Source organism: Myxocyprinus asiaticus, chromosome 28, assembly GCF_019703515.2.
Source record: "Myxocyprinus asiaticus isolate MX2 ecotype Aquarium Trade chromosome 28, UBuf_Myxa_2, whole genome shotgun sequence".
NCBI lineage: Eukaryota > Metazoa > Chordata > Actinopteri > Cypriniformes > Catostomidae > Myxocyprinus > Myxocyprinus asiaticus.
Window position 1 is genome coordinate 31,621,808 of NC_059371.1, and position 12,320 is coordinate 31,634,127.

The 12,320-nt window shown below is 36.6% G+C and overlaps 1 long non-coding RNA gene and 1 pseudogene across 2 annotated transcripts in view; one reads left to right on the forward strand and one right to left on the reverse strand.

Annotated features, from left to right (window-relative positions):
- LOC127419302 (bridging integrator 2-like) lies at positions 1–11,852 on the reverse strand (annotated as a pseudogene).
- Positions 5,338–12,320, forward strand: part of LOC127419318 (uncharacterized) — a 9,351-nt gene continuing 2,368 nt past the window's right edge. For both annotated transcript variants that reach the window (XR_007893644.1, XR_007893645.1), the window contains exons 1-4: positions 5,338–5,478; positions 9,041–9,081; positions 11,901–12,006; positions 12,149–12,255. This is a non-coding gene — a long non-coding RNA (uncharacterized LOC127419318). The remainder of the gene's footprint in view (positions 5,479–9,040; positions 9,082–11,900; positions 12,007–12,148; positions 12,256–12,320) is intronic.

The window sequence follows — 12,320 nt, forward strand, 5'->3', positions numbered from 1 at the left end:
TGGAATTCAGTAAAAGTTAGATTTTATTAAAAGTTATTTAATGATGGGTCATTACAGTGATGTCCATTCTAAATAATTCCATTTGTTTGCTGCATAAATTACAATCTTGTCAATTATTAGATGCATTAAACCTAAATTGCTCTCATGTAAAGACCATTAAACTAAAAACATCACAATCTTAAAATAAGGAACCCCTCCACGGGTGAAAATCAAGTGACTTTAAGATAGAACAATAGTTAAATACTAAAAAAAAAAAAAAACTGTACTGCACATTGTTGCATCAAAAACCTCTACAGATAAACAGACTGGGGTGAAAAAACTATGAGTTCAGTGATACAGCATTTGGAAAGTTATCCAACTGTTGGACAGATTGTAGGTTCCAGTGAATTGCCAAAACACCCTGCGTCTTTCCTGTAAACAGATATTATGTTTAAATTAAAGAACATTTTGAGCCATCTGTTCATAATGGATTAAATGAAACACATGATTAAAACATGAGTATGAGCTGTTCTCAAATTATGCTGACCTTTTGTCTTCTATTTTGGGGTGGCTTCTGTTTTCACTTCCTCCTTCCATTCTCCTGATGAATGGCCGCCCTTGTTAACAGCCTAGAAGTTGGTCAAACAAATCAAAAAACGAATTACAACCATTTAGATTCCATTTAAGTGAAGTTACATTTTTACATTTTTTTAAGGAATAAATATATTGGCTATGTTCGGAATGGAATACAAGCTTACTACTTACTGAACACTGCACAGTGCACACTGTAGTTCTGCAAATGTTTCAAACTGTAGTATGCTACATTGTTGTCACGTGGCCTCATCATATTCCATGTGAGTGGTGCTCTGATGTGATCTTGGACATAAGTATAATACATAAAACCTTTGTCAGTCTGATCAGATAATGAGTCGAAGACTGTTTACCAAAAAGCAACATACTACCAAAAATATTTGTACTATTACGGACGTCTGTGAGAAATTGTAAGAATAGTATGGTAGTATGCCATTCCGAACTCAGCCATGTTAAAAAAAATTGTGGCTGTAATTACTTCCAGTAACTGATTCATTCAACAACCTGGAAATGAAGGGTAAAGTTGAGGGTATTGTATTTGTGGGATACAGTACATAAAATGTTCGTACTCTGCACATACAGTATAGTATACATACTATATACTGCGGAAATAGTAAGAATAGACCTTATTCACAGCAGCGCCATCTTTGATGTTTTAAATGGGAATGACAATGAGGCTGTGAGGGATAGACTTACAGTCTCTTCAGTGGGCTGTACTGCAGTTTAAAGTGTTTTTGGTTCGTTCCGCTGACAAAACATTGATAAAATATCTGTCCAAGAACATTCAGTATACAAAGAACTCCAGACAACATGAGTTGTGTAAAATCAGAAGCGATCTAGGAGCTTTATACAGTTTTATACCATTCGTGCCATTGAAGAGATGGTAAGTCTATCCCTCACAGCCTCGTTGCCATTCCCGTTCAAAATCAAAGATGGCGCTAGCGTGAATAAGGTCTGTGCCAAACATAGCCAGTAATGTGGAATAATTACAATGGCACGAGTAATGAATGTTTTCTGTTTGCAAGGGGTTATTATATGTTTTATACATTTTTTTATGTAATTGAAAGAACCATCACCTGCACAGAACTCACGTCACTAGAAGCTCCTGTTTGTTCCACATCTAATTGACTGTTAGAAGCTATTCCATTCTCCACACCAGACGACCCAGGGTCCTCCACCTTCTCTGGCTCCAGAGAGCCATCGGGGGCCGTGCTGGCTTTGATCTTGGCGCATTCAGTGGAATTCGAGTTTGGTTGCAGTTCACTCTCATTACTTTCAGCCTCAGAAGACGGGTCGTTTTTTGACGCATGGCTGTCTTCCTGTCCATCTCGATTTGGGGCTGATAAAGACTCTCTATTCTCGGCTTTCTTCTCCTCTTCTACTGGTTTATCTTCAGAGAAGCTGGTGTCATCCACCTGTGGCTCATGAGAAAGGTTGCCCTCCTCTGAGGGATATTCTATTCTAGTGGAGCTGCATTCTGCATCTCTTGCACCTGGGACGTTATCATAAATGGGGTTGGGGGCTGGTGGGTCTGGTCTGTTTAGGGCTGCAAGACTCATACACTGATCTGTCAGACCTAAAACTGGATGAATAGCCTCTCCTGTAGCAGCAAATATGCGTGTTATGTTTAAGCATGTTAAATAGATGTTAAATACAGAATTCCATTTAAAGCTGAATGCTCATAAGAAGTTATAAGTGCTTCTGGATTGTGGGTTGACTGTAATGTTGCAATTACAACCTTTATAGAGTGCAACAGTCTGGTTCCAGAAATCCCATTAATTTTCTCCATATAGGCAAATCGATTTTTAACGATAATTTATAAGCCTTGAAAGAAAGGTTGTTAATTGATGGTATATGCTTCTGTTGAAGCCATCGGTCTACGTTATTTCAAAATTCCTGATGAAGAACTACACTACCCATGATCCTTCAGAGAAAGATCTACCAATCAGAGAATCATGGCAAACAAAGTGCACCAACAGAGCTCTGGAGCGACCTCACACTACTTATAGATTTGCATTTATCTGAATTTTTTGCAATAAAATTCAAATATATTATTTCAATACTTATAATGAACAACTTTAAATCAAAAGTTTTATATTTTTCCATCGTTTTTAATTCAATTACGTCATTCACAAATCGCAGTGCTTTATGGGATTGTAGTTAATTTGCTCATTAAAAACGTTAAGTGTACAGTCTTGTACCTTTGAATTTGTCTAATTTTCAAATACATTTTTTTTTGCTTCAAATCAAAGTTTATAATGATGTGATTCGCCTCGGAGCTGGTTGGTTTGGTTCATGGCTTAGCACTCTTTTTGAAGGATTTAATGAAATCCCTATGGAAGAAATGAATGGGAAAAATACTTCCGGAACCAAGATGGCTTGAAAGTGGACGTGCACTGCTGCACTTTATAGGGTGAAACTATGCTAAAATAATTATTTCATAATGCTCACTGATATTTTTTAAGACAAAAATCAAATCCGTCATTATATTCCTCACAATACATATTTGGAATATAAATAATGCAAATTCACCAGCAGATGGCATGATTCTCAACATTTACTTCCATAAAGCAAAGGAAGAACATTCTGATGACTTTACCTGAGAGAGCCCCTGGGGCTGTTACTCATGTGGAAATCATAAAAGCTTTTAAGTGACTTCGGAGACAAAGCTTCTCTAAATGACCTTCTCATCAAGGAACCTGAACTTAAAAGGAAAACAAGGAGAGTAATTTGTGACTATTTGCAATAGTATTCATGCAAGTCTGTTGAAGCTTTATAGTCATGATATTTAACTGGTATTTAACCATGAAATTCCTTTTTTAATTGTGTTATGAAATGAACATTTTGTCCTTATAAACAAGCAAGAAAGACTTTAAAATCATATACCGGTTGAAGTTCTTCACCACAAAACTCTTGTCTGGATGTTGGACACTCAACTCTTTCATCACAGTCTGTAGATCCTGATTGTTCTGTTGGGGGTTAAGAAACTTTTCATCTAGGTACCACAATGTTTTCACAGAGCCAAAAATTTAATTGACACAGCTGTATTTTCAACTTTACCTTGGTCATTTCCTTGTAGAAGATGTCTCTTAGGTTGGAAATGGCTTGGAAGACTGTGACATAGCAACCAATCCGACTAAAACATGTGAGAGAATAAGTATTTTACAATGTAATGACATATCCAGTGGCATTATAATCAAAAAGTAATTACTAACTTTCATTTCTGTTTATAACTTTATCTTTGCATGTCTTCACTTAACTTTGTCTATTCTGTGCAGTTTTATAGAAATATTCGTTATGATAAAATTTAACCCCCTTTAGAGATTAATGCTAATATTAGACTTTGGAAATTTAACTAAGTTTAAAGGGAAAGTTCACCAAAAAAAAAAATTCTCTCATCATTTACTCGCCCTCATGCCATCCCAGACTTTCTTTCTTCTGAAGAACACTAACAAAAATTTTTAGAAGAATATCTCAGCTCTGTTGGTCCATCCAATGTTTGAATGGTGGCCAGAACTCTGAAATCCAAAAAGCACATAAAGGCAGCATAAAAGTCATTTAAACAACTCTAGTGGTTAAATCCTTGTCTTCAGAAGTGATATAATGGGTTAGAAACAGATCAATAATTAAGTCCCTTTTTACTATAAATCTCCACTTTCACTTCCACATTCTTCTTCTTTAGTTTTTTTTTTTTTTTTTGGCAATTCGCATTCTTCATGCATTTCGCCACCTACTGGTCAGGGCTGGTTAAAGGTGGAGATTTATAGTAAAAAGGACTTAAATATTGGACTTTTTCTCACCCACACCTATCATAGCGCTTCTGAAGACATGGATTTAACCACTGGAGTCGTATGGATTACTTTTATGCTGTCTTTGTGTGCCTTTTGGAGCTTCAAAGTTCTGGTCACCCTTCACTTGCATTGTATGGACCTAAAGAGCTGAAATATTCTTCTAAAAATCTTTGTTTATGTTCTGCAGAAGAAAGAAATTCATACATATCTGGGATGGCATGAGGGTGAGTAAATGCTGAAAAAAATTCATAACTATCCCTTTAACTTGCCATGTACTACTAATAAACCGAGAAAACCATTTAGAGAAGATACATTAGTGCACAAGCCCATTACATTTTCTCCAAAAATAAATAGCCAATTGGCTGTCAAGAATATGAGTCTAAAAAAAAGCTTAAAATGACTATAAAACTGTTGTTAGGATTTAAGTATGCTTGCAAACAATGAAAGCACTCACCTGTCAAATAGAACAGGCAATTCCTCCTTCAGCTCCCTGTTTATGTGATCAAAGATCATCTTGGCTGCATTCATCTCATCCTCTGCCTATAAAAACAGCAATAGTACAAAGGAATGTCCTATATGAACATTTTATATGCATATACTGTATATGAATAAAAAATCAGCTCTACATGTCTAAATCATCCAGAATCAGAGAGATTTCATGCCAAAGTGGGCCAAATCCTGTATTTAAAACAACAAACAAATGTTCAAGTGCCTCATTATTCTTCATAAAAGAAGAATAGTAATAGTTTAGAAACATGTCAACATGAATGGAAAATCGAAACTCATGACTAAGGCTATAAACAAACTGGTTTAGAGTCTTAGGGAGAAAAATGTTAAATAAGTCAAATATGTCATATAATACCTTGCCTATTTTGATGTCATCCCTCTTTTTTGCATTCTTCAGTCCTGTCAGGTGGTGGCGAGAGGAATCATAGTCTACGAGTTTCCGGCCTCGCTTGGCCACTCTTTCCTAAAGCATGGAGGAAGTTGAGTATGGATAAATTGTATATTAAAAATATTTGTGGAAAATTTTGGGTACCGTTTATGGTTTGTGTCTGTGTTTGAGGCAGCTGTCATTACCCTGACTTCTGGAAACTGGCTCATGTAAGAACCCATGGTGAGTAACGCCTGATCTCGCAGCTTGACCTCATAGTCATTCCATAGAAGATCTTCACCCTTTGGAACATGGTGAACCACATTTGTATTAAAAAATAAATAAAGTCAATATTGTGTGGCTCTAAATAATATTTGGACACTGTGACGAGGAGGAGGGCGGGGCCAGGCCATGATTACGCACACCCGGCCCCCAATCGGGCTAATCAGCCGAGGAGAGGGATAAGTGCAGCGGAATGCGGCAGTTCGGGAGAGAGAGAGCCACATGCAGCTGCAGTGTGTGCGTTTGTATTCTGTATCTTTTTGTTTAAGTTTAAATTAACATATAATTTTGACGGTTCAGCCAGTTCCCGCCTCCTCCTTTGCCATTTCAACCCTTGTTACAGACACTTAGGCAATACTAAAATGTGTGAATGTCATTACATTATATAACAAAAATCAAACTAAGTGGCATGTATTTTGAAGAAATGTAGCATAAGATCACATTTCACATGATACAATTAAATTCTCCCTTCTAAATGTGTTGCTGCATCATATTTCCACTAGTATTTGCTTTTTTCCATGAACCTTGGTTTAAGTACATTGCACCAGACCTATTACCTTCAGTTAACAAACTTCATACACCCACTACAAATGACCGTGGGTCCAGCTGGTTAAAAGTACTTACAAAAAATGGCTCAGAAAAGTGAAGTTAGGTTGGAGAAAAGGTAATTTAATGTAGGCTAATGACATTCAGACATTTTTAATTGTAGCTTAAAGGAATATTCCAGGTTCAATACAAGTTAAGACCAATCGACAGCATTAGTGGCATAATGTTGATTACCACAAAAATAAATTTTGACCCATCCCTCCTTTTCTTTAAAAAATACAAATAAAAAAGTGGACCGTGAGGCACTTACAATAGAAGTGAATGGGGCCAATTTTTGGAGGATTTGAAGGCAGAAATGTGAAGCTTATAATTTTATAAAAGCACTTACATTAATTCTACTGTTAAAATGAATGTATTATTTGAGCTGTAAAGTTGTTTAAATTGAAATTTTGACAGTCTTTTAGGTTTTGGTGACTATGTCGTCATGGCAACAAAGTTGTAAAATTGGCTATCATTTTACACAGAAAAGATTAGCGATTTTATCACACTAAAATCAAGTTTAAATGCATATTGTTTGTCTTGTGGCTATTCATCTGAAAAAGTGAGTATTTTAACATTCAAAAATAGGCCCCATTCACTTTCATTCTAAGTGCCTCACTGTAATCCAGATTTTTTATTTTTTTTAAAGAAAAGGAGGGACGAGTCGAAAATAATTTTTGTGGTAATCAATATTATGCCACAAATGTTGTCAATTGAGCTTAACTTGTAATGAACCTGGAATATTCCTTTAAGTGTCCCAATACCTTTAAGAGCCACTGTACAGTAGTATGGTCTTACCTCCACAACTGCCCCAAGATCCACAGCGCCGTCCCACTCAGGGTCATAAGCATCATAGAGTGACTGAAACAGTTGACTTGAAGCATCCCTCATTACTGTTAAACATAAAAGTTTTTAGCTGAGTGTTAAAAACTCTTATGTAATGGAAACTTCAGGATCAAGACCTCAGGCATTGGAAATTTTAACCCTTCTCGCAAGTCAATTTTAGGTGTGCTTACACAAGTTCAATACAATATGCAAGTAATCCTTTATAAGAATGCCGATTTCCTAGTAGCCTTCACATTATTTAGTATGGAAATGAAAAAACAAACCTCTGACAGCATTCAGGTACGCTTTCAGGTCCTTGTATATTCTGTATGCATCGTGCTGCAAAGGTAAGGAATCAGCCAATGTATGATGAATGTAATTCATTTATTTTGATCTTAAAATGTGACTTTGTTTACCATGGTAGATTTAGTTTACCTGCTGGTCTTGGAGGTTTATCACACACTGCTCAAAGAGCTCATCTTTGGTCTCATTTGACTTACCAAGCTTCTGCAACACCTGAGAAACGCATAAGATATTACAGCATGCCTAAATACCTGTCAGCCATGACGAGGATATTCTCAGTGTACACTGACAGCACTGCAACATTAACATTTGATGGATTTTATACCTGATTCTTAAAACATTCATAAGTGCACTGGCAATGAAAGAGATTCCTTACAAGGTTATAGATCATAAATAAAATCCATCAGGTCCACTAGCCCATAGGTTTCAGTAGCTCAACTGACAGTGCATGGTGTTAGCAATGCAAAGGTCATGGGTTTGATTTCTAGGAAACACACAAACTGGTCTGATGTAGGCTTTGTCTATTTACACTAAGTTCAAATAGCCAACCTTGTTGGCAAAGGCTTTTCACTAACTCCACACAACACTGCTCTGACAATATGTTCTTAGTTCAAATAGAATATTACTTTTATTTACAGTTTATGTGAATGGCATCTATTTACACTTAGAGCATATAGCATCTATTATTATTTTTATTTTATTTATTTTTTTGCCATATACCCCAGCCATTTACCTCCTTTACACTTAGTGTAAATAGCCACTACCTAAAATGTATATTTCGAATGCACTGTAAGTCACTTTGGATTAAAGCGTCTACCAATTGCATTGAACATATTATTGAGTGAACTTGTCAATATTGAGCCTATTGTCAATATTGAGGGACAAATTGGTTATATTTAAATGTCAAGATCTGAAGGGGTTTCTTAGACGACTTTTTTTTAATGCACTCAGCAAGCAGCAAAATAAATGGTTACCCTTAGTAGACAAATGAAAAACAATTGCAGTAATAAAAAAAAAGATTGTTAACTAGAGAGGGAGACTGCATGTTTACATTGGCTCATGTTGATGGAGCTTCACCCCCACCTGATGAAATAGATTAATCAACACAGCTGTCATCTACTCCTACAATCTCGTGGTCATGTGACTGTTAAGGTGATTGATTATTGGATCAAAATGACAATAAAGATTCTGCACTTAAAGGGTTCACCCTTATTACAAACCCATATGACTGTCTTTCTTTGGTGGAACACAAACAGAGATGTTAGGGAGAATGTTAGCCTCAGTCACCATTATCTTTTATTGTATGAAAAAAGATGCAATGAAAGTGGGTGAGGCTAACATTCTGCATAACACCTCCATTTGCATTTCACGGAAGAAATAAAGTAAGTCATACGGGTCGGAAACAACATAAGGTCGAGTAAATGATAACTGATGGATTTTCATTTTTGGGTGAACTATCACTTTAAGACTGACAGTATGAGAAATGAAATTGGTGCTGCTCTTGACATTTGTGTTTTATGCTTCCAGGCTACGCACCTTCTCCTGCGCTCTGTTGAATTTTCTCTGGACCCGTTTAGTGAACACATTGGCCTCTCCCTTTGAGTTGATGCTTGTCTTGCTCTCTGCCATCCTCTTCACTTGTGTACTCCTCTAATTTTCGATAGACCCTTAATTTATTTGGCCAATGCTGAAGAATAAAAGAACAAATCTAGAGCAAATGATTGTTCACTTGGTATCTTTAACTATGCCATTTGTTTGAGCTTTAACACACCTTCAACAGTCATAAGCAATAAACCTCTTATCTTTCCAGGTCATGGCTCGAGCATTGCGGCCCCCGAGACTTATTTCATGGTAAATGGTTATGTGCTGTGCAGAGCTCACTTTATATTCTGGATCAGATCATTGAAATTTCAATGATACTATTCTTCTATTCTATTATATTCTATTCTATTTACCTTAGTGGAACTACAATGCTTGTAACTATATATTCTATTCTGCATATCATTGATGGAATTAAAATGTGTGTGACTATTCTGTTCTATTCTGGATCAGATCAGTGAATTTGAACGATTCTATCTTTTCTATTTTTGATCAGATCAGTGAAATATGAATGATTCTATTCTATTATAACATTATAACATTCTATTATATAGACCTTATTCATGCTAGTGCCATCTTTGATTTTGAATGGGAATGACAACGAGGCTGTGAGGGATAGACGTACCATCTCTTCAATGGCACGAACAGTATAAAGCTGTATAAAGCTCCTAGATCACTTCTGAATTTCCACAACTCATGTTGTCTGGAGTTCTTTGTATACTGAATGTTTTTGGACAGATATTTTATCAATGTTTTGTCATCAGAACGAACCAAAAACACTTTAAACTACAGCCCATTGAAGAGACTGTAAGTCTATCCTTCACAGCCTCATTGTCATTCCCATTAAAAAATCAAAGATGGCGCTGCTGGGAATAATGTGAATCACTTCAACCTGCCACAGGCGCTGCTGATACAGTTATACTCAGCAGTCACTGAGTCTGTCCTCTGCACTTCAATAACTGTTTGGTTTGGTGCAGCTACAAAATCAGACATCAGAAGACTACAAAGGACACTGAGTTCGGACTGCTGAGAGGATTATTGGTTGCCCCCTGCCCCCCTTCAAGAACTATACACTTCCAGAGTGGGGAAAAGGGCTGGAAAAATCACTCTGGACCCCACTCACCCTGTCCACTACCTTTTTGAACTGTTGCCTTCTGGCAGGTGCTTCAAAGCTCTGAGCACCAGAACCGTCAGGCACAGGAACAGTTTTTCCCTCAGGCTATCCATCTCATGAACAGTTAAAACTGCCCCATTAAGCAATAATTAATGTGCAAACACAGCTTAATCTATTTATATTCATCCAACATAACATACCTCTTCTGCCATTCCATTCCTTTGCACTGTATATAACAGATTTGTATTTGTATATTGTACATATATATATTTATATTGTGTATTTCTACATATATATTTTTTATTCACTTTTTATCTTTATTCTATTTATTATTATTATTATTATTAACTCTGTCTTGTTGCTGTATTGTTGTGTACTGGAAGCTTCTGTCACCAAGACGAATTCCTTGTATGTGTAAACATACTTGGCAATAACGCTGATTCTGATTCAGATGGTCTATTATATAGTGGAATTAGAAAGCTTGTGGCTTTTCTACTCTGCATAACATTACTGGAATTAGAATGTGTTTGACTGTTTAATTCTGGATACAAAATTAATGAAACTTGAATGTTTCTATTCTATTCTGCATGGATTGCACAAAAATCGTGATAGAGAAATGTTCAAACTACAGTTCCCACGAGTCACAGCACATATAGAACAAGCCTTGGTCACTCCTTCCCACCAGTGTGAATGTTTTGAACTTTGCTCCGCTGTTTTTTTCTTTTCTTTTTTCTTCTTCTCTATAGTTGAATGATTGAACTCAAGTTTGTAACATGGTTGCTTGAGGACATGCTGGATTTTGATCATGGGAAGCAGGTTGGCCAAGTGTGCAGCCACCGACATGGGCATTCAGTGTGTCAGATGGGCATTAGCGTCTGTGCTCAAAACGGAAAAGATTTATGATTTGGCAAGTGAATGATTTATCCGAAATGCGTAGTCACAGGTTAATTTTGTTGTGACACAACTATATTGATATGGTCTTTGTTGCTGTCATCGGCTTTGTCATGCATCGCTATTAGTTAGCACTCAAAATAAAGCGTATTTCACCTGAAATTATGTTTCAGTGGCTTAATTTCAATTTATTCGTCTTTTCAATTTTAAGGACATTATGAGAGAGCGGTTATCTAAACTATTATGAATGTGTTATAACTATGTCTCCGCCCACAAGAAGCTAAATCTGCTAACTGCAGAAGTTTTCCGACAAGTTCCACCCCTTGACCAATCAGATCAATGGCTCTACATTGTAGACGTCATCTCATTGGCCAAATTGTGGACAAGTTAATGTCAATCCTGCCGCAGGAAGCGGATGGAAAAACAAACGTACTCAGATACAATCTTTCATAAACTTCATGAGCAAAAATACATTTTTTAAATCAAAACGTATGCATATACCTCGTAAACCAATGACAAAACGTCTTTTAAATGAATTACACATTTATAACCTTTAGTACGAACTTTGTTATACAGGGTGGTTTAGAATAGAGTATGAAACAAATCTTTAAATATAAAGACAACTTTTATTTAGGAGGTTATATATCAACAGCATACTACTACTACTATACTGTACATATTAACAGTTTTAACAGTTAGATTACTGCATGACATACTGAAAGCGCTTATAACCCAGTTTTTATCCATGTAATGCAGATCCTTATGTTTACCTATAAAAACACTACTCACCTGTCAAAATGTGCATTTCTTTTCAATGGAGTCCAAATATTATCCAATCATTTCAGTCTTTCAAACTCCCGAGCGCTCTTGCCTTTCCTTGAGGAGTGCGCTCTTGAGAATCTTTGAACTTTGGTACCAATTGTGTCTAAGTTCATTGGTAAAATATTCAGAGAACACGCCTCACTTTTCAAATGGACGGAAACAGGTGAATGGCTGTTCTGCCCATATCTTGCAGGACATAGGATACCTTATCAGTTTAACTAAATATTAATTCTCTGTTCTGTAGGATCTGGTACCATTATATTGCTGGCACATCTGAGTCATGTATGGGGTGGAAATGGACACCTTTGACAAAATGTACAAACTGGACTTGTCACTGCCTGAGGACTGAGGTAAGATAGATAGATAGAGAGAGAGTCTTGTTACTTAAGACAAAGTTGAAGAATGTGCAGTCAGTGCAGCTTAATCTTGTTTTAATGTATGCCAATAATGTCTGGTTAATAAGTCAATAAGTGATGGGGCCTTGTCTTGCAGACTCAGGACATTTCTCTTTCTTAGAATCCTGAAGGAAGGACAATACCGGAGGTTTAACAATGTCAGAGACAGCCAGGGGGCATTCTTTGTGTATTGGACCATGCAAGGTATTTCAGCTGCACAGCTGTTGATTTTTTCCATCGTTTCTGTTTTGCTGTTAATTGTCGACTGC